Here is a 22,916-nt window from a genome sequence, read left to right as displayed (position 1 = left end):
GGACCGCACGGGATCCGTGGGTTATGCTGGCAGTGGCACTAACAGCACCTTTATTTTCCGTCCTGCCCTCTTCTCTATGAGTCCCCTTGTGCCACCACTGAAGACTTAATTCTTCCACCAAGAAAAATTGAGTTTCCCATGAAAATTGCATTTCCTACTCGGTAACGGGTTGTCACACTACTGCTAACGGGTATCAGCAATACACATGGCTCATTTTTTGGGCTGAAGATTGATTCTCTGTCAGAAAGGTGTATCCTCTGACTGAGCCTTTTCCCTGGATTGGGGCTCCTGTGCATCCCCTTTGGCGCACATGGGTCCTTCGGAGCCTCGTGAAAGGTTCCTGCTGCAGCTCTCCCTCCCCTCTCGTCTCCACCCTATTTCCATGGAATTCCGAGGAATTTAGCATCACTGAGGAATTTAACCTCGCTGAGATTTCCACCGGCCACTCAAACTCCTTTGAATTTGACTGCTGCATTTGAGCATAATGAGGGGAGACATGAGAGAGACGCCCTTTAAAAAGAGAGGCACTTTTAATTAAAAAACCAAATTGCTCATAGGTTATTATACTGTGCATTGTGGTGGTTATTAGCAAAATAGTGTAATATCCATAAAAATACCCATTAAAATACTGACATGGGTTTCCTTGATGCCCCTGGACATTAAACTAACCTTGGGCGCACGTTGCCCCCAGCTCTGTCACAGCCCTTTGGCTGCCAGCCCAGAGCCAGGATTTTTATGGTATTTTTTTTTGTTTGCCTTTTAAAAAAAATTCTTTTGGGTGTTTTTCAGTGAGAATAAATCTTGTCGCTGTTGGCTGTGAGATCATGCTGCAAACGCTGCAAATCTTGCGCTTTTTACGGCCGCTTCCGTGTCCTGCGCTGCTTGGAGTGTGCCCAGCATCTGCTCCGATGGCCACCGGAGACCTGAACCGGGGGAGCAGGGCCACCAACCCGGGAAGCAGGGCTACCAAAGCGGGAAGGATGGAATATTCACTGGGGCGAAGCCAGGGAAACCATGCGGCCGGGAGAAAGGGGTAGCAGGGAAGGTCAAACATCTCGTTTGGCTTAATTACGGCTGGCGGTGACGGCGCGCTCCTTTAGCTGGAGAAGTACCCGAGCGGTGCGGGCTGCGTCTCTCAAACGGGATAATTATGCTAATTAAAACGCTTGCTTTATCGCCACGCTGATTAATAAAAGGCGTTCCGGCGCGCTCTCAAAGCACGATAACCTTCTGTTGTGCGGGAAAAACGGGCTTTTCACAGCAATTTCATGACTTTTAGAACAGTTCTGAGCGGGACAGCTGGCTGCTTTGGTGCCTTGGCGCTTCCCACGCGGCCGTCAGGGGCAAAAGCCCCTGCATCCCATGGGAGCAGCTGGAGGAGCCCCGGACCGGAGCCGGGCCGCGACCGCGGAGTGGCTGCCAGCGAGCGAAACTGCTGCTTGTTTCTCTAATTGCTGTTTATTTCCTCTGCAAAGTATTGGGATAATTAACGAGCTCCCAATTAAGAAAAATTATATGGAGTGGGGGGGGAGGGGGAAGAAATGGGTGACAGTGCCAAAAGAGATGGGTTTGGTGCCAAAATGCAGGGAGGGAATGGCCTGATGTCGATGTTGCCTGTGTGCTCGTTCCCTTGTCCCCATGTCCCTCTCACTCGCGGTTATCAGGTTCACGGGTCCGCGATTACCTCCCCCTCACCCACCTACGTGCCTTCCCTCCTCCTCCTCCTCGTGCCCTGCAGTTCCCCGCGTGAAGCTGGTGTCCCCTGCATGGGTTGTGCCCTGGGAGAGGTGACGTTGTCGAATGCAGGTGGCCGAGGGTCTCCAGGGACTTTGGCCCCTCGTCTCCCGCTCCACAAAATGTCACCCGTGCAGAGCCACCCTCGCTCGGAGGGATGACGCGATCGCTGCCCACCCGTCACCTCTGACATACTCGGGGCCACCGCTGACCATGGTGGCTTCGCTTGACCCCCTGCGCATCCCTGGGGGAGCCACTAGGACGTGCCAGGACAGGGGCTACCGGAGCCCCCCGGCTCTGCCCCACGTGCGATCGTGTGCCCTGAGCCCCGCGGCCTCCTCAGCCCCTTAAACCTCTTACACTAATTAATCCCATGGATATTCCAAGACTCGGCCCTGCGCTGGGAGGGCTTTGCCAGCCCCCCGGCTGTCTCCCGCATCAATCCCTTGCATCCTCGTCCCGTTATCTCCCCTGCTGTCCCCTTCCTTCCCAACCCTTGTGCTGTGTGTGAAGTCCCTAGGGACAGGAAAAACCTTGCATTTTGGGGGAACTGTCCCCTCTGGTGCCACGTGCTGGTTGTGCGTGCAGGACGGGCTGTTGGGACAGTCCCCAGGGCTTCGCGGGGACGTTGTTACCCTGCCCGGGGCCTCCAGCCATTTCCCCGGCCTGCGGGCCCAGGTGAGCTCAGCTCCTCTCCTCCCCTCGCTGCCCCGTTTACCTCTGCTATATTTACATGTCTATTTTACGATTTCAATTTTTAATGCTTCTGCTCTTTGAAGACGCTTAATGCTCTGGAGTGGAACATTTTCTTCCGAGTCCTGAGTGCCAATTGAGGACAGACCAATAAATCACCTAATAACTGGAACCTCATTTTCTGCTCCCGTGGCTGCGCGTTAACCCTCCCCGCGCTGCCGGGCCCCTTTGGAGCCTCCGCACGAGCTCCGGCGCAGGGAGGCTCCTCCAAGCGAGTTGGGGGCCGGATGCATCGCTTGACTTCAATGCTTTTTGACTTGATGCTTTTAATTTTTATATTCTTGTATTTAACCTTTTATTACGGTTGCGCGCTCGTGCATCCGTGCCAGCATAAAGCCACTTCCCAGGGATATATATATACTTTTAAAACCCAGATGATGGCTTGTTTGCTGTTCAGGTTGCAGGACTCCAGGACTTTGTTTGGCAGATGCAGCCTGCAAACAGCCAAGTGACCATTTGTACAGCATCACCCCACAGCAAGCGCCAGCCTCCACCTCTGCCAGGTGCACGAAGCTCCGCTCCCTGATCTATGAGTTTCAGCACCAATTATCCAAGCCTCATTTGTGCTACACTCGCAAGACCACGTCCCATGACATCTATTAATTGCATTAAGCCCTCTCATTATCCTAAATCTCCATGCTGCAGAGCCGGAGCCGTTGAGGGCCAGGTTTCTGGAGGGCACGCGTGCTGGGAGCAGGCACGAGCAGCATGATCTGATTTACGGGTGGCCGTGCACGCACGGCAGCCTCGGCCCTTTGAAGTCGGCAGCGCTGATGGTTTCTTCGTGCACATCTGCTTTCCTCCTTCGTCCAGGGCCCAGGAGCTCCGGTGAGCTGGAGAAGCCACCACCATAAAAACCACCATCACAGTGTCCTCCCTACCACAAATCAGCAGCCCAGGGACTGCAGGATGGATTTTTCTCGCCCTCTGTCCTGCCTTGGTGGCACCGAGTGGTTCCTGGGTGGCAGCAGGATGCTCTCAGCAAGCACCCCCAGGCACAAGCCGGTTGCTGCCTTCTTGCCAAATACTTGTTGTTCCTGCTCTTTTGCAAAGAGGGCTTTGCCAAAGTGTGAATCATTCATTAATTCCTGACTTTTTTTCCCTTTGTTTTACTTTAACAAGTTAAAAAACAATGAGGCTGGAGGGGCTTGCATGAGGAGCAGCCCCAAGGAGGGAGTGCGAGGAGGTCAGGGCCTTGCTGCAGGGCGGCCCCTCCAGGAGCTCTTGCCATTTCCACTCTCGTGCTGCTTTAATAACTTGTTCCTTATTGACATTTTTCTTCAGAACCCGGGGAAAATGCCAGCGCGGGAATTGCAGCCTGTGTAGAGCAAGGCAGCGTGCTGCCTCTCCCCATCCCTCCAAAAGTTTTCAGCGAACACAAAGTGTTGGAGATTTACAATTTTGCAAAACCAGGGGATCCACCTTTTCCCAAGCAGTAAGCCAGGGACTGCTTATGGCACGAGGCAAGGCAGAACCTGTAGTGCTGCAGAACGGGAGCGCTTGGGAAACCATCTGTTTATGGGCTGCAGCCTGCATTTTGTGCTACATCTATATTGCACAGGTGCGTGCACATGCATACGTGCCAGACACGTGCTGCATGCAATTAGAGCCTAATTGCTCATGTACAGCATGCTGGGGGTGCATGCAGGCTTGCAGGGGTGGCAGTGCCACATGTCACCCCAGCACCGCGGCCTCTCTGCATCCTCTCGTCTCCTTTTGCCCCGACACGTCTCCGCTCCCGCCTCCATCAGCCGGTGTGACTGGTGTTCGCCATCGGCTCCCGGGCTCTGGTTGTTAACATGAGAACACGGTGGTTTCCCTAAATTGCGCTGTCACTCACTGCGAGCGAGGGGCCTCATCCGTGCGCACGGGAGCTGCCGGTGCTGCGGGGAGCTGTTTTCTCTGGTGTTGAGGAACGCGGATGGGTTTGGGCCACCTGCGCTTGGTAATTGCTCGGTGTTTAGCCCAGGGGTCTCGGTGTGTTCGTGCATCGCTGGGTTGCAGCTAAACGGGGGCACCGGGCTCTGAGGTAGCAGCAGGGGAGTTATCCTTGTGTCCTGCTCCCTGGCATTCCCAGCGGCTACAACAGCCCACCATGCCCTCAGGCCCTTGCTACCCACGTGCCCCTACCCAATACACGCGTGTCCCCTGCGTTGGTACCGGTGCAATATCACCTGCGTGGGTGCAAGCAAGGGGCAGGACCTGCACACATGTCCAGGCACTCATCAGTGTCACAAGCACCGCTGTGTAGGAGTCTCTTTGTAAGCCTCAATTGCAGTGGATTTGGTCTGTAGTGCTGCATGCTTTTGTTTTGATGACAGGAGTGGTGAAATAACACCCAGGGGATAGAAATGATACCAAAATTATGATATTGCCCTTTGGAATTATCTCACAGTCAATGTAGCTTTCCTGTCCTCCTGGTGATATTTTACCCAGACATTGCTCAGAGGATCGCTGTCTTATATTAATCCATTTCTGTTGATGCACCGAATAAAATGCTATATTCCCCCTAGCGCTCCTGCTGTCCATTTTGTTTCCAAGCAGCAAGCTGCCACTGCTCATGGGCAGCAAGGTTTATCTGCTGCTGAGATTTATGATCTGGTAGTGCAGAACGGGGATGGGATAGAGACCGCTTGAACCTCCTGCCCTCTCACAAGCTCCTCTTATCTCACTGATAACCCAGACCCGAGTGGTTAGTATGTCTATACATATATGTATTAATTTCTTGTGATTGCTGCTGTGATTAAATCGCATGCCAGGTTGTACTTATCTGTGCAGTAATTAGCCCCTGCGAGCCGTGGCAGAGTCTGTGGGCCTGGCACGGCCCTGAGAAAGGAGGGTTTTTCCCGGGAAGGGCTTTGCCGCAGACTCTTGGAGGGGTTCAGGACCGTCCTTTGGCCTGTGCCAGCTTGGGTGGCCGTGCACTCATGCTGGCCTTTAGGTCAGCATGTTGCAATTGCTTTTTGTTTGCAGGCTCCTCCAAATTTCCCATTGCAACCTCTAGAAAGGGACTTTCTTTGCTTCATTCCCCTCTAGAAATTGCCTCGGTGCCCCTGGGATCACTGGGTCCTAGATCAATCTCTTCCACTGTATATGTAGCATCACCAGGAGGGTTATGCTGGAAGGGTTCTCTCGCAGAAGTTCCAAGATGCTGGGGCAAGAGTTCCTGCCTTGTAGCATCCCCAAATTCCTTCACAGACACCTAGCAGGAGTCATGGAGCAGAGATGGATTGTTTGGAAAGGCCAGGGAACGAAAGGCTCTGGGCAGATGCTTTTCACGTACTGCAGAACCCAGTGCAGACTGTGGCATCGCTTTTTCGTTTCGATCTATTTGATTTTCTATACAATTATCATCTCAGGGCCGGAGTTTTAACAATATTAGGCACCCAAAGAGTCGGAGAGAAGGCAAAGAAGATCGTGTGTTTACACCCTTTTAATTATCCTACTAGACACTTATCTGCATTTTGAATGTCTTTCAATATCTGGCTATTAGGGCCAGGTAATGCTAATTGTATGAGTAATTCTGTTGACTTACTTACTCCCGTAAACATTGACAGAAGCAACCCCCCCTCAGTCAATATAAAACACTTCCCAGAAGAAAATACAAACAAATTGCTCTTCGTATCATAACATTTTAACACAAAAATATCAATAAGGAGCCAAGTCAAAATTCCATTTTAGATTAAACAGATTATTCGGCAGAAAAAGCCCAAACAATGAAGCTCTTCTGAGTATGATAATAAGCAAACACAGACGTATTGCTGCTTCAGATCACAAAATCTCTATGCCCAAGATCAGTAGAAAACTAAGTAGAAAATGCTTTTTATAGGATTCAAATTCCAATTAAATTAGAGCAGATTATTCAACAAGAAAGCCGACGAAATGAAGTCTCAGTTTATGTATTGGAAAGCAAAATGCAAATATGTTGCTTTCCGGCTCGCAGGTTTTCAAACCAAAAGACAAACTTACTTTAAGTAGAAATGATTTCATTCAAATTCTGGGGGAATCGACTCAAGTAACTGATCCTTAACTGAATTATTCAGCTTTTTTTTTTTTTTTTATCAACAGACTTATTTCTTCCCTCTTTATTCTTAATTTGCCTATTCATAAATTCCACTGCTTTGTCAGTCACAAGAAATACTTTCCAGTACCTTTGACAAAGCAAAAATTAGCGGGGGAAAGAACAGGCACATGAACGCTTCACTGCAAAATGCTGCCTTGCAACGTAAGACATTTTTCTGCTCTCAGAGCTTGAGTGCCAGAAGAAATCAATGCAATCATCTAACCCAACCTTTCTGCAGCCCCCTTTTTGGTTTGCCTACAGGGATGCAACCAGCAACCGGTATTTGGTACCTGCTGGAGGTGATGATCAACGTGGGCACGTGGTGCTGGGGTCCGGACGTAGCCTTGGGCATCGCCACGGGAAAAGCTTTTCCTACAGAAATCCAGCTCCTGACTGGAAGGTCCCATGGGGTAGAACAGCTTATTCTTTGCTAGACGATTCTGTTGCTCAATTTCCTTTGCTCTTAAAACTCGTCTCAGCGGCTTGCGGTTGCCTGGCGTTGACTTCAAGCCATTGGATCTCATTATGTTGGCTTGTGTGGGTCGCGGGTGTTTCCAGGGGAAATTCCAGTGATCATAAATCTTTCCTTTTGATCTGCAAACATCCATCTCTGCTGATCTAAAGAAGATTCAGAGGTTACAGTAAGAGGTTGAGTCAGAGGGTTAGAACTAGATAAAAACCCTCGTGCACTAATTTTATTAAGAATCGGGAGATATTTTAACAGGGGGACTAAATGTATCTTTAAATATAGATCTTAAAAAGAAGGGAGGGATTCGTTCCGCTGACACATCAGAGGAATCACAGGACCTTAGAAACAATTTGTAAAGCCTCATTAAAAGGCAAATGGCTCCGTGTATCCATCCAGTTTTCCCTAAACTTTGAACCTTCTTTCTTGGCTCTAGCATGGAGTTATTTGCCCTTGGAGCGGCTCTTTGGCAGTGCTGCATCCCAGGAGTCCTCCTGGAGCAGCTCGTGGATTCCATGCACCGCAAGAGATGAGACGATAATAAATGCAGTTGGGATTGAGTTCCCTCCTCCATATCCACTTTATTCTCCAGCTTCTCCAAGCAATAGCTCTCCATGTGCCGCTCGCTAGCATGCAGGACTGAGCGCAAGGGGGAGGGTAGGCACTCGAGGTGGCTCTTCTGGGGCCTGAGATGCGATCATTCTCCTCCCCTGTACATGCTACTTTATGGTGTCTCCACCGTAAACTGTCTCGCTGCCTTCATCTTCTGTCTGGAGGCATCGCAGAAGAGAAACCAGTGGTGCCGTTGCCGTTTGTGCTTCTCTGGAGAGCAGCCTGGGAGAGGCAGCAGCAGGGATCCATCCGGAGGAGCTGCCAAAGTGAAGCTCAAGGATGGAGAGACGGTGGGATGATCCCGCTACATGGGGTCTAGCTGCTTTGGGGAAGAGCAGCAGGGACGCTGAGCGGCCCGTTTGCTGGGTGGCATCTTTGACTAGGTTTGGACCTTGCGCTGCCTCCGTTCTGGGTGTGAGTGACTGAAGGCCGCTCTCTTTCACCCTCTCCTTCCTGCCTGGGTCGCTCTTGGGGGGACATTGTGCCGTGGCGGGATCGCTGTCCCCAGACCGCCTCTCCTCCCTCCTGCCCCACGGATGTTCCTGCTGTCCGAAGCACTTGCTCCAGTGGTGGACCAACCCCAGTCAGAGGTGGATCATCCCCAAAAGCGCTTCCTTTCCTTTCTCCCTCATCCTGCTGATACCCACCTCTCGCCCCACTGGCTCTGCTCACAAAGGAGGCTCAATCCACGCGGGGGACCTAGTGGAGCCAGCTCTTTTACCCCTTCGTTGCATTCCAGGAGCCCCTCAAGCATCAACCCTCCAGAAACTCATTTCCCAGAGAAAGCCAAGCACCATGCAGCCCTTCATGGCCCCGTCCACGCCGCTCGTTTGCTTTGTGGCACCAAACTGCTGAGGTTGGACAGGAGAGTGCCCGGTTCCACCTCCCGCTCACAGCAGGGTCACCTGGAGCAGGTGGCGCAGGGCCTCGTGTCACCCTGCATCCAATTACGGCCTTGCCTGCTGCCTAAATTACAGCAAGGTCAGACCCTCCTGCCGTATTTATAGACCCAGCAGCGCCGGAGCAGGGCAGAGCTGGTGCCCCTGTGCTCGAGGGCTGATATTCCGCTCCTGCCGTTGATATTCCATCCGTTCCCTTCCAGCTGGCCACGAGTGCTCCGCGTGCCACAGATTTTTGCCTCCTAGGACACGGGAGGGACGCCGGGGGTTTTGGCAGCCGCCCTGCGAGCAGCTGGGGGTGCTGGCACCTGTGAGGATGGTTCACGTCGCTGAAACCCCTGGTGCTTGAGGAAAGGCCTCATCTTGCCTGTTCTGCTGCCCTTTTCCTCACACGAGATCGGGGTTTCTGATTCCCAGGGCACTGCGTGTGAGTGGAGGAGATGTGGAAGCAGATTCCCATCCCATGCTGGCACCTGGCAGAGCCGTTTTGGCCACCTGGAGCCAGCGCTGACATCAGGATATGCCGTGGGGACAGAGCTGGGCTGAAGACGCTCAGAGCAGGAGAACTGCACAACCTCCAACATCACCAATATTTTCCTTCGTGCTCACTGTGTCCTCTGCTACGCTCTGCCTCTTGGTGCAGAAACGTGACTTAACGTGGGCTTATCCACAGCAAACTGGGCAGAAATGTTCAATCCCAGCCCTGGCATCTGCTACAATGTCCGCAGCGGTGATAATCAATGTGGGGTCATGTCAGCGGGATGGGAACCTGCTGAGGAAACATCTCCCCAGCCCCGGGCGTCTCTGAGAGCGAATGGAAATGAGCTCCCCCCAGCAGCGAGAACAGAGAGGTAAAATTTCAGCAGCGCTGAGAAGTAAAAGCAAGAAAAAAAAAACCTAAAAAAACCCCTTTTGATTCTCCTGAATAGGGTTTTTAAAATAATTTCAAAACATTTTGATAGTTGCTTTTCATTTCTAGTCATTTTTTGCAAAACTATAAATTACCTCGGGTTTATTAACCTAAAAAATAGATTTTCTTTCACTTCGAACGCGTCAAAAATGGGACATTTTGACCCTTTGGAGCCTTTCCCCAGAAGTTTTGCGGAATGGGTAATTTTTCACAATTGATCCTTTCTCGGAAGGCTTTGAATTTCAACAAACCGGTATTTTCTGATGAAAACACATTAGTTGACAAATTCCCGAGCCTGCTCTATTCAGGCGGTGCCTGTGATTTGAGGCTTCCTGAGCGAAGCGGAGCCGCGTTTGGGTCTGTGATTAGCAGCTTTCGGCTGCCCCGCGGGGAAGCGCCGCGCGCTCGCGCTTGGGCTGTCGGTGCGGGGCACCCGGGACGTGAAACACCAGGGCTCGAGGGACGTGGCTTTAGCATCGGTGCCGTCCAGCGCCTGTGCAGCGGGTTAAGGCCGTGGATTTGGGGCCACATCAACGCGGCGCATGGACTCTCCTGCAGCAGAGTTCACGGGGCAACCGTGGAGCATCCTTCCTCTCCACCAGCTTTAAATCATTGACCAAGCACTTTTAGGGCATCTTTGACCCCTTGGCATCCTGCCGAGCCATCCGCAATCCCAACAACGCTCCGCTCAATGGCCCAGCTGGCCCGGGAACGCCGCGAAACCACACGCGGTGGCATCGCTGTTGTGCTCGCTGCAGCGCCGAGCCTTGGCAAACGCCTTTAATATTTAATTGGTCTTTAAGAACCATAAGCAAGCAGGATATTAAATGCAACTCCTCGGGCAGAAGAAGGCGAGTAATGTATGTTACCCAGAGACTGGTGGCATCTCGCAAAGTGCCCTTGGTGCGGTTTTAAATCTAGGAGCTGGGAGAGTTTCTTTTCCGGCTGTCCACGAAGGCAGGAAGCGGAGAGCCCCTAGGGAAAGCCCGTTTCCTTCTGCGGAGCTGCACAGCTTGGCGGGAGCGTTTCTCTTGGAAAGGCAGCTCCGCTGCCCCGGTGAGATGCTGGCGAAAAGCCACAACCCGACGCTTGCACCTTGGCTGCTGTTGCAAAGAGCCGGTTACAGAGCTAAAGCAGCTTTAAAGCTTCAAAAGCCCTGAAGAAAACGCCAGCACAGGCAGCTGTGCCGGCCGCAGAGGTGGCAGAGAGGTGGCTGTCACTTGCCCAGCACTTGCAGCAGTGTCAACTGAGCTTTCCTGTGTCTAGAGGCTGATTTTTCAATCAGAGAAGCCCTTGAGCACCCCAAGGTTCAGGTGTTTGTGTCTCAGCTGCCGCTCCTGGCTATCCAGCGGGAACAAGGGGGGATGGAGATCCTGTGGGAAGCAGCTTTCCGAGGAAGGCGCTGGCGCTGGGTGTCACGTGGAAGCAGCCGCCGCTCTCAGACCTCGGTCTCAGACCTTCCCATGGCAGCGCGGGGGCCGCGGACTACGTGCGCCGGAATAACCGCTGGGAGGGAGCAGAGGAGGGACTGGAAGGATGACCAACACGGAGCACTCCGGAGCTGGGAAAGGCTGGGAGGGAACAGTGAGGGGGCGCACGCCCTGAAACAGAGGAGCAGTCTGACCCAATCCTCCACACGCGAGCCTTGGTGCGTGGCGTGGAGAGGAGGTGTCTGCACGTCTCGATCCTTCCTCATGCAAAACCTGGCACGCCGACTGCCCCCTTTCCTCCCCTCCTTCCTCCCATTTTATCCCCCCTTTCTGCAGAACCCGAACGCTTTGGAGGCTCTGCACTCCACCAGCCGGTTTTCCATAGGAGCTCCTATCTCCCCGCTTCAGGATGCTGCCTGGATCCGACCAATTACCAGCTCCCTTGATGTATAACACCATAAAACCCTTAACCTCATTATAGAAAATTTCTTTTGAATGGCCTTTAAAAACCATCTCATTACACAGGAAGAACTGTAATTACCTTTAACAAGACAGAGATATTGTGCGAGCGGGTGCGTTCGGGCTGTCAAAACAGCAGCGGTGGGAGTTCGTCTCAAGCGGGTTTTACTGCAAGGGCAAACGCTTTGTAGCTCCTTCCTCCCGTCCCACTCTTCCTCACAACCGAGGCTCTTTGTAGGGCACTTCAAGCCCTACTTGCTAGCTCTATCTAAGGGCCATATATTTTTGGTGTGCGTCAGGAATTGCCTCTTTGCTGGCGCATTAAAACATGTACCTGGGATGTGGGAAGTGGAGGGGTTAAGTTGTTTTCATTTCTGCACGCGTGTGACTCAAAAGAAGATATTTTTTCCAAACAAAATTTTTCCATCCCATCTGTCACTAATGTCAATGCACTCCTTTGCCCAGATCCATTTTTTTTTAAATCCTAAAATCTAACATTGTTTTAGGAAAGAAAAAACGAGTATGTGTTGCCAGAGCTGTGATATTTTCCATTTCTCGGAAAGTAACTGTTGCAAATTTTAACCCTTGGTGTTCATCGCCAGGAGCTGCACTGCCCTTGCTAAGCACAGACGGTTCTGCCTCTCGATACCATCTTTTGCTTGTGGGTTTTCAGTTGTCCTTGTTTCTTGCCACCCTTTGGCTCCTTTGGCTTTTCTGCCTCTAGGCTTTATATTTTTTTCTTTATTTCTTTTCTCTGCCATTAGTGAAGCAGAAGCTAGTTGAGTACTGCTTACCCGTTCCCAACATCTCCATCTGGAGCAGCTCTCGTGCTATTCATACCAGCATTACATTTGGATGAGGCTTTTGCTGTGTCTTTCCCCCCGAGCTGTGAGCATTTACGAACAAACGCAGAGTCCAAAGCCTGGTTCTTTCTTACAACCAGACCCATTACATGCATGATAACCCCCTCTTTGCCCTGGCTCAAATAGATGGGGTTCAAAATGCCTGTGTAGCTTGCAGACCCCTACATGATGGGGCTGTGCCATGTTCTGGGTGCTTTACCTATACGACCTGTATCATAAAGTTGCACTGTTGTTTAATGATATAGTGCAAATTTCCTTATTTGCACGTGCACAAGGATGTGCAGGCTCTGGGTCACAGCCTTGGAGCCGAGTTGAGTGGGACAGGACCATGGAACGTGTTTTCCCACTTGTGCTTTTGCTGGGGCTGAACCTTTCTTGCCCCATGGAGCCAGCTGGGAGCTGTGCAGGGTGCTCTGCGGTGCTAATGGGCCTTAACTGCCCTGATGAGTCTCACCTGGGGCTCTAGCCACACCAGGCCCCTGTTTAAGCTCAGGTTGGGGCCTCCATTTCTTTTGCAAGCTTTTGGGAGGGGAAGACTTGGCTCCAGCACCATCTCCTTTTGCTCCTGGATGGGTTCCTGGCCTGGATTTGGTTCATCATCCCTATATGTGGGGTAGCCTCTGTCCTGGTGTTCAAATCCTGTAGGAGTGTGGCCTGCAGGAGAGGATACCCATGGCCTGTGCTGGGGTGGCTCCAGAAGCACCTTTCCCATGGGAGCAGCTGCCTGGAGAGCGGAGCCCTGGAGATGCAGGTGGGTTTTGAAGCACTTGCGGAGTCAGTGGCTGCACTGTGGGGCTTTCCTGAGCTCCTGATATAGGAGCCTGATCCATGCAGCTCCCCTTGGTTAAATGTGATGGATTGAGCACCCCCATGAGTTCTCTGCCCCAGCTGCGGGCACCATAGGGCTCTGCCCGAGCTGCTGCTCTCTCTAGGCTGCAGTTGCTCTGCTGTAGGTTCTTGTGTGGCATTTGGAGACAGCCCTTTCTTGATGGGTACCCCTGCAAATACGTAATGTGCAGGTTGAGGGCTTTATGGCTTCTCTGCAGCGGCATTTGGAGAGCTCTGGCACTCCCGTTAGCAGCTGGAGCGGCGTGCGGGAAGGATGCTCTTCCTCTCCGAGCCCATCATCTTCCTCTCCTGGTGCTCTCAGCTGTGATGTAGTGGCCTAAAGGAGGCAACTTGTCTCTGTTAGCGCACAGTGTCGAGCAGTCGATTGGATCATTACAAGTGGCTATGGGCTGGCCTTGTTTTTGAAAGCAAGCTAAAACATTTGGCTGAAACCCAGTTGGAGTGATTTCAGCTCTTGTAAAACCCTCTGCTGAACAACTTGGCTTCCCTGCTTCTATCGGGACCACGGTCTCGAGATCACAGTAACCTCCACAGGGAAACGGGGATGCACCCAAGGGTGGTTTGGGTGGATGGCAGGGCACACGGGGGGCTCTGTGCCCCCAAGAAGGGATGTGGGCTGCACGGGATGTGCGTGGTGAAGCCATAAAGTGGCCTGGATGTGTTTGAGTGGCCATGGAGATGCCCTGCTTGGTGCAGGGCTCCAGCTGTGCACAGCCCCAGCACCTACCCTGAGGGTCTGAGGGTGCTCACTGGTGTGCACTGGTGCTCCTGCCTACCAGGGAGTTACTTGTGCTGGGTTGGCCTCTAGCAGATAATAATTTTAATGCCTAATTTTAGTCTAATGGCACTTGTTCAATCTGCACTTCTCAGAACGTGTTGCAAGTGGCACAGATTAATATTGCATAGATAAAGTCAATCTTCTGGTGTGAGATCAATAGATCAGAAGTTGGTGCCATTCGAAAATACATCTTATTAGCAGCTCTTATTTTGGCATTTTGCATATATTCCCCTGAACGTGCTCCCAGAGCCTGCTGGTGGCTTTTATCTTGCAGAAGCTACAGACACCCATGGGGAGAGGAGTTTCTGTAGGAATGCATGAGAAAGGTGGCGTGTGCTTATTTTGCATCTGTGGAATATGCTAGGAAAGCTGCTCTTCCCCTGCTCCCTGGAGTCAACAGGAGTGGTGCTTAGTTCTGTTCAGGTGGAAGATGCTTGTCCGCATTCCTGTAGGCAATAAACTCACTCCAGTCACCTGCTTAGTCTTCTCTTTCTGCGGTTTGTTCCCAAATTCCCTCTGGATGGGTTTGAAGCATCCTATATAAGACCTGCGTGCTGTGCTCCGAGCTGGAAGCTGTACTCGTCTTCCCGGGAAAAAATAGGGCAGCGCTTTTTGCATGCAGGCAGACGCTTCAAGAGACTGCGCAGGAGGAGTGTGGACATGGAGCTAAATTGGACACAAGGAGCCAGTCCCTCCTTTGGCATTTCACCTGGAAACAGGGACAAGGAGGAGCCACGATGGCTTCTTTGGTACTTTTCTGGGTGGCTTCCTGCAGTGCTCCAGCTGCTTGGCAGGATTTGCAAGGGAGAAACCATTTCCTTGTTGTTTTGCCTTCATGGTTGGGATTTCCCAGACTATTCAACTTGTACTTCTGCTCCCAGGAAAGTCAATGGCAAAATTTACTGCCCTGCAATGGGATTAAAGTAGCAGCCCTCCAGGAATCGCCACCTCACCTGCCCTCTTCACTTCTGCAGCCAGATGCCCAGGCAAAAACCAGCTTTGTTTTCTAACCTGAGACACTGTCTTTCTGCTAATTAAGTGAGGAATATCATCTCTTTGCATTTCTGTCAGCTGATTTCAAATTAAAAGGGGGCCTATAGGAGCAAAAAGTACCTTATTTTCCCTTTGAGGGTTGCCTGCCTTTTCATTTAAGTTTTTTTTGCAGCCGAATAATTCCATCCGAAGGTCTCCCGCGATGTTGCGGTAACCCTTGGATGCCATTCAAGTGCATCCTGGCCCCTGGCGTGTACTCATTGCCTCCTAATTGCTCTAAATAAGTTGGGAATGATGAAATTAAAGCACCATTGATACCAGGCAGCCCTGGCATGCTGCAGATGCGGGCGTGTGAGGGAAGTGGACAGATGGGGAGATGTTAGGATAATAGGTATTAAATGTAGGTTTTACCCTGTTTGGGCTCCCAAGCTAAGCACAGTTCAGCTTCCGTGCACAGAATTTGGCAGCTTCTACTCTGGGCCCTCACTGAGCGGCTGGTGCTTGTGGGACACACAGTTGTGCCTGGATGACCTCTCCTGGCGCCTGCTAGACTTCAGGATATTGGATTTTCGGGTGCTGGGGTGTAACCCTAAGGCCAGCACAAACCTCCCTGTCCAAGCGTGCTCTGGAGAGCCCTGGGGAGTCAAAAAAGCCTCAAAGGAGGCTGCAGATGCAAAGGTTATGTACTTGCTATGTCTCTTCTCCATGACTGTATGGTTTCTGAGCAGAGCTCCTGTTTGTTCTCCTGTGACCATGCGTCCTCTGAGGACATCCAAAGGAATCAGGAGCTCAACCTTCCCGTGAGCTGCCCATGCTGCACACTGGAGGGGCAGCGTTTTCCTCGAGTGGTGCCTCTGTGAACGTGACAGCACTAGCCTAGGACACCAAGCAACAAATGGGGAAGGGAAAGTGTGGTTTCTGTCCTTCAGGGCCAAAAGCCTCATGGATGAACCATGTGAAGCAGTGAGCAGAGCAGGGATAATACTTGTGGAGCTGTTTATTCCCATGGCTCATCCTGGGCACTGTTGGTAGGTGGCTTTTGGGGGATGCTCTCTGTGCAACCTGATTTTTAGCAAGTGTTTTTAGTTGAAAGGAAAGAGTCCTCTGCTGGCAGCGTTGCTGTGTCCCAAAGGAGCAAGGGGATGTGGTTGATGGGTCTGGATGCTACCTGGTACCAGATCCCAAGAGAAGACCCTTATGTGGGTCTCTGCTCCCATTGGAGCAGTGTCTCCCTTATGCAGAAGCCCACCCAAGCCACAGGTCAGCAGTTTGGCAGACTCATCCCCGTTGTTGTGTGCGCTCCCATCCCTGATTGTGCAACAAGCTGCCCAGGTGCAGCAATATGATGCCCCCAAGAGCTATGTCGGCTAAAGTGCCCAGTTTTCCAAGCCTCTGAGGACATCCAGGGAATGCAGGAGGGGTGGCTGGTCCCATGGGCTGCAGGCACCAGACAGCATGAGCTTCCTTGCTCTACAAGCCCTCGTGCAGTTGAGCAGGCTTGCAGATGTATCTGCTTTTATGATCACGTAGGCAGTGGTTTTCTGAAGAGGGATGGCAGGTATAGCACAGCAGTTTTGCTTCCAAAAATATGCCAATCATTTTAATCACTTGCCTAAGGTTTGGGCCAGGTCCAGCCACCTGAACTTGGATAATAGTTTTCCCAAGGCTTCTTGCAAAGCCTTGGTGTTATCAGGATGTTGGAAATGAATGGCAAGCGGACTGATGTGGCTGCTAGCCGGCCTGCACAAAATTAGAGCCATGGGAAGTTGCTTCGGTTCCATGTGAGCCAAGTCCCTCCCTGTGACTCGGGTTGCAGGAGCTCAGCCTCAGGTGTCGCAGTTTCCCCATGTGCCCATTGCTGTGGCATCGTGTGCCGTGGGGGCCTGGACCGCTCGGGGGCTCTTCATCCCTCCCGTTCTTCCTCTGGAGGAAGCGGCCCCTTCCCTGGCTCCGCTCGCTGACCCAGCGCGCTGAATTATTGACGAGCGCTAATGCGCGCGCCGCGACCTTGAGCTGCCGCCTCGCCACGCCGCGTCTCCCCGCGCTGGCCGGGGCTGCGATAAGCCGCTTCTCCTCCTCCTTCCCATGTGCAGGTGCAGTTTTCTGCTCTGTTGGTTTGGGCAAAATCCAGCATCCTGTGGGCTTTGCATCCCTGTTTGCATCTGCGGGGCCCATCCCGGCTCCTTTGACAAGATAATTCCCCTATAACGGGGAGAGGTAGCTGGATGTAAGCTGGCAGCAGTGCATTCCTCTCCCGAATGTCTCATTTCTTTTGGACAAACTTCCTAGCGAAAGGGTTTTTTTCTCCATCCTTCACAGAAGAGAATAACAGCTCTGACCTTGAGAGAAATGGTGTGGGTTCAGAGTTTCCTTTTTCCTTTGTTGCTATTTTTCTTCCCAAATATTCAAGGGAGACGGATTTTTTGCTTAAACAATTTATGCCCAGTGGATAGATTTATTCCGTTCAGCAGCCAGCCACAAGAAAGCCCTCTTATTCCCTCTGGCATGTTTTTTTTTTCAGTGCTCATAAATACTCGATGCTAAATCTGATGAGTTTTGCTCCACGTACATCTCTTGTACTGGTTTGTGATGCCCAGATGCCAGGTCCTCAGCTTGGTGTGTGGGACCCACTGTGATCCTGTCCATCCTGGGCAGCTCTCCCAGATCTTCCTTGTTTTCCCTGCATGCTCCCTAAGGAGTCACATGCCCCATCCCTGCAGGAGGTCTTTACTGCTCCACTTCTGCTTCCACATTGCTCTCCCTTAGAGGTAAAGGCGGCCTGAAAATCGCTTTATTAATGTCCTGGCACAGGGAGGTGCTTTGTAGGCAGCACTTCCAGATCCCACCTGGCTGCTCCCTCCCACGCTTCCCTTCCCTGGCTAGCCTTGCCGATGCTCTGCTGGCCTCACTTTTAGCAGGAAGCAGGAAAAAGGGGTATTTCTGGGATGGCTGCAGCTTATAACGTTGTTCCTTTGTGGGAAAACAAAAATGTGAAGTTTGGGATGATTTGTTTTGAGTGTGTCAAATTTGGAGAATCTGAGTTCCGCAAAGCTTAGGTGACTTTGTGCCTGCCCAGGTTGGCTAATGCTAAGAAAAACACATGGGGGATTCGCATGCTAGGGCTCCCTTGCTAAGGATGTTTCCTTTTTACCTCCCTGGTGGCAGGGGAGGTCTGTGCTGAGAACTGCAGGCTCGTTGCAGTAGTGAACTGCAGCACCTCATCCCTTGCCTGATGGACAGCTCACTTGCTCTGCTGTCTGAGCGCTCTGCTTTCCTTATAGCTTAGTTTTCCAGCCTTCTCACCTCGCTGGTAGCACAATATTTTGGAAACAGATGGGCTTAATTTCCGCTTCCCACCCCCTGAACTTCGGGGGAGGCTTGAGCTGAGATGGAGTCTGTCTCTTATTCCATGTGACTTGATTTGATAGACGTCTTCTGCAGGCAGCTGAGCCTCCCGCGTGCACCAGGGGGGCCAAGGACCTGGTGAACACTCATCTCTGCACCAAGGAGGGCTTCTCTGAGCAAACGCTTCCCCCTTTAAGCAGATGAATCTGTGTCCATGTTACCTAAGCAGTAGTAGTGGCTGGGCATCATTGCGTGGCTTGATACCGTTGAGATGCTTAGTCTAAGCTTCTCCTAATCCTCTTTCATCTCAAAATCGGGCTAATGATCTCCCAGGAACAGGTTTTCTGACATCAGGCGTGGTGTTTCGTGGTGGTTATGTGGGAAGGGCAATGCTGCCTGTAGCGCCCTGCCAGAGAGAAGGGAAAGGGTGGCCCAAGAGCTCTCACATGAGCTCCGGTTGTGACTTCTGGGTCTCTGGTTTAGGAATCTGCCGCTTTTTGTGCGGTTTTGTGACATCTGATCTTCTTAGCTGGCCTCTTGCATGATATAAACCTGATTTTTATAGCCAAGACTTCTGGTTGGATTAATACTTTTTCAGAATATTATCTTGAATCTGAGATTTTGCCCATCCCTGCTGGTGTCCCCTATGGTCCAGCTGTGTTGGGCTTCTTGGGGAATCCTTTATCTCTTTGGGGGTGCAGCTATAGGAGACAGCCGTGGCAATGCAGGGTCTCTGAGGTCAGCACATGGGAGTCATTTAAGATGGAAAGAAGAAAGACTCTTTTTTAAATTAAAAATATTTCCATTCTCCCCTTGAGGTCTGGAAGCCCAAATTTGAGGAAGGATTTGGGGCTGCCAGACTTCATTTGGCCTTCACTCATGCTTGAAAGCTCCTGGCCTGTGAACTCTGCAATCCAAACGGGCTCGCTGCCCGTTGGAAGCCGCGGGCAGGCATGGGCACATGGTTCAGCAGCCTTGCTATCCTCCTGCAATATCCCCTGGACACCCAGCTGGAGTCGAGGCCTTGGGACACAGGGATGGAGTGATTGCCGAGGTCCCGCTGCAAGTGAGGGAATAGCACTGGAGCACTCGCCTGCCTCAAAGTCTTCCTCGGTCATCTGTGAACGTGGTCGTGATGCTGGGTTAGCTGTGGTGACTTGGCCATGGGCATGGTGGCGGGTGGAGGGATGAATCTCTCCAGTGCATGTCCTCCAGTAGCGCAGATCCTCTGCTTGGGTTTTTCTGCTCTGGTGCTCAGAAAGCCTCGTGCAGGAGAGCAGATGGCCGAGTGCACCTTGAGAGCAGGGTGAGAAGACGCCGAGCTCCTTGGCACGGAGAACGTGGTGTCAAATAAGCTGAGCAGGCGGCCGGGAGCCAGGCCTGTGCTTGGCATGTCCTGGAAGCTGAGGTCCTTGCGCACCGGCCAGGGCCGGGGCTGCAGGCTCTGGGAGCTGCACTGGCTTTTCAGCATCGTGGTTGGGCTGTTCCACCTGCTACATCCCTCCTTTTGGGCCAAACTGACTTTTCCACACCTCCTCATCCTCTCCCTGTCCTCTTTGCTCGCAGGGAAGCGTCTCCAGGATTAACGGAGCTGCTCCTCGCCTGGTCCCATGAGACGGGCAGGCCTTCCCTGGCCCTCCTGCCTGCGGACGCGGCACCATCCTCTTCCTCCTCTGCTTTTGGAAACGAAGCTGTGAAGCTCTGCTGCAACGGTAGGTCCTGGGGCTTTTCCCTCCTCACCAGCCCTGCACGGGGTAGGGTTGGGCCAAAGGCTTTGCGTGAGCGGCTTCTGCGCCGAATAATTTGGGTTTCAGTCAACAGAAACAGCTCACGAATTCAGGTCATATTTAGCAAGTGGTTTTGGCTGGGAAAAAAAAAAGTGAAACATTGAAAAGTTTCATTTTGACATTTTCAAAATGAAACCTTTCAACCATCTGTTTCAAAATGACATTTCATTTTGAAATTTTTCTAGCTTTTTTTCCTTAAGTGTGGGGGGGAAGCCACCTACAAACAAAGTGAAAGCTTCGTTTCAGACCAAACAAAATGTTTCATTGAGTCCCAGATTATTACTGGGGTGTGTGTGGAGGGGCTGTGTATTTTTTCCATTTGTCCTCTGGCCAAGAAAAATAATCTGATTTCAGTCAACTTGAGTTGCTTTCTTTTCTCACTTTGGCCACCAAAGTGAAGCAACCAAACAAACTGCTTTGGCAGCTGAGGCTCTCAAAGATATATTGCTTTTGGGGTTGAAATCTGAAGAAATGGGTTTCTAGGACAGGTTTTCTGGACTTGCGGATCCCTGAGATGACATGGAGGGCTCCAGGAGATGTGGCCCTGGGTGAGACCTGCCCATGACTTGTGGGGTGTTCCTGGCTGGGAAAGGGCCCAAGTGTCCTGGGGAACAGGTTACAGGGCTAGGAGGCAGCATCATCGTTTGTAATGCAGCACAGCAGATGTGTTGGGTGGAAAATCGAGGTTATTTACTCTGTGTGCATGCGAGGGCATCAGATCTTGAGGCATGCCCTATGGATTGATGATTTTCTAAATTTTTTTAAGAGAAGCTGGGAAAAGCCGGTGGTGGCAGAACATGTTGTACCAGTGACTTAGCAGGGAGACTTTGTGGAAGCTAAATTTAGATGAGAGAGAAAGCCAATGCCGGAGTCTACGAGATCAGGACGAGCTTGATCGCTGCTCGTGCAGACAAAACAGCTTGTGGTCAGAGAAGCCTTGGTGAAACCATGGTGAAACATCTTGCCTTGCATAACCCCACCATCCACAGAGGTTGGGTTTGGGCTGTGGGCTGCCTAGCTGGTTCTGCTGCACATATGGATGTGGGACCTGGGCTGAACCAGGCAGGGGGGAGATCAGCATGATGCTGAAGGGATTTATTTGCCTGGAGGGTTTTGTGTGGTTGGATCCAGCCTCCTGCTCTGAGCAGGGAGGAGAGAGAAGAGGAGAAGGGTTATGAAGCTGCAGAGAAGAAGGAACAGGAAGACTCTGAAGTGGTGAAGGGAAATGAAAGGTTGGTTTATGTTGCAGGCATGGCAGGAAAGGCGTAACTGGGGGTTCAAGTGCATGTGGGCTTGGCTTGGGTCAGAAGAGCTAGCAAAGTCTCAGGAATGAGGGGTAAGTGTCTTCTCCTGGAAGCATCTGTGACTTGGAGAGCAGTAGTTGGACACTGAGGGCCACAGGCTGTTGGCATAAGGAATATGGATGGTAGCATCTCCCCCAAAGCATGCCCAAGAGCTCCCAGCCATCCTATCTGCAAAAGGGGCTTGAATGGTCTCCTCCTCATTAATGACAAGGAGATGGTCTGGGGGTACCTGCCAAATCCCATCACTGTTAGCACCTGGGTAGTCCTTCCAACCATGTTCTCTGCTCAGCTGAACATCTGAAGTCTCTTAATTAGAGAAAGAAGCTGCATCTTTCATTGACTACACCCCCTCCACCCCCAGCTCTTCCCAAGTGTGCCCTTATCAACATCCACAAGTGCTCATGGAAACCACGGCACACGTGCGCACGCGTCGCCAGCGCTTGCCGCAAGCGAGAGCGCCGCGCTTGGCAGCGGCCCCCAAGGCTGCGGGTGCCCCATGTTGGCTGACGCCTTCCATCAGGGAGGAGTGGGGGGCTGGATCACGATGGGGAGAGGAGGAGAGACCCAAAATTGTGGCATAAACAAAATCTGTGCTGCAGTGCAGGGAGGAAGCTGGATAATGTCCCCTGCCACGCTCTGAGGAGGAGCTGGCTGCTGGCATGGCCCCCAGCTCCCAACATTCGGAGCTCGCAGGACTCCCACTCCAGCAGAAAGGCTTAAAATACAAAGAGACTGGGCAGGTGTCTTGGTATTTGGGATACGTGGTAGGACTGCGGGCGTTTGGCATCTGTTCTCATGTTCTCTCAGCACTAGCTTCTCTGAAGCTTTGGAGGGTGCTGCCTTTGTCACCAAGGCAAACGATGGCCTTTCAGAGGTGCTGGAGATTGGAAGGGGAAGAGCTGCTGCTTGGAGATTGTTGTCTGCCCTTCAGGAGGGTGTCAGTTCTGCCTGAGCCTCTGTCATGTTGCAGGTGGGCTAGAACCCAAGGACCGTGTATCCTTGAGCCCATTTTTGCCCATTGATGGGCAGAATCTGGAAGGCAGTTGGTCTCCTCTGGGAAGCAGGGGAGGCTGGAGAAAGGGATGTTGTTTCCACAAGGAAACCATCCAGGCTGCTTCGAGATGGGATGCAAGGGTCTTCCTAAAACCACTTTGTCCAGTCCAGTGCTAGAAGCCTTCTGAAATTAGTTGAATCCTTTACCTCTGTGTTTGCATTATTTCTATCTCTCATTCTCTTTTTTCTTTTTTTACCTCCCTTCATCTTTATCAGTAGCTAATGAAACAGGCAGGGAGAAACCCAATTCGTGCAGTAATTAAATTTACTTAGTGGGTATTCAGCTGGAGTAATGAGAAGTTTAATTCAATGATTAGTTTTTTCTTTCATTAATTAAAAATGGAACAACAGTGCAGTTACAGTGGGCTGCGCTGATCCTCCTTGTGGAAGGTTGCTGATGGAGGAGGAGGAAGGACTGATTTCGTGTGTGTGCTTTTTTTCTTCTCCTCCCTTAAAAGAAGCATCCTCTATTCTTAGATCCTTGCACAGCCACTCGGCGTCGGCGCGGCTGCCCCTGCAGCCCTGGAGAGCAGGATGAGCAGAGCAGCCTTGTCAGGGCGCAGGGCTGGAAAGCTGGAGAAATGCTTTCCAAGGGGCATTTCCAAAAGGAAAATTTCC

At 51.7% G+C, this 22,916-nt stretch overlaps 1 protein-coding gene across 1 annotated transcript in view; it reads left to right on the top strand.

The window, feature by feature from the left end:
- Positions 1 to 22,916, top strand: part of LINGO1 (leucine rich repeat and Ig domain containing 1) — a 70,850-nt gene that overhangs the window by 12,351 nt on the left and 35,583 nt on the right. The window contains exon 2 of the mRNA XM_010223636.2: positions 19,721 to 19,866. The gene's annotated coding sequence lies outside the window, so the exon portion shown is untranslated. The remainder of the gene's footprint in view (positions 1 to 19,720; positions 19,867 to 22,916) is intronic.

This window comes from Tinamus guttatus, unplaced genomic scaffold, assembly GCF_059628265.1.
Source record: "Tinamus guttatus ecotype Peru unplaced genomic scaffold, ASM5962826v1 Tinamus_guttatus_pri_ptg000004l, whole genome shotgun sequence".
Taxonomy (NCBI): Eukaryota; Metazoa; Chordata; class Aves; order Tinamiformes; family Tinamidae; genus Tinamus; species Tinamus guttatus.
Note: the sequence above shows the minus strand (reverse complement) of the source record. Positions and strands in the feature narration are given on the sequence as shown.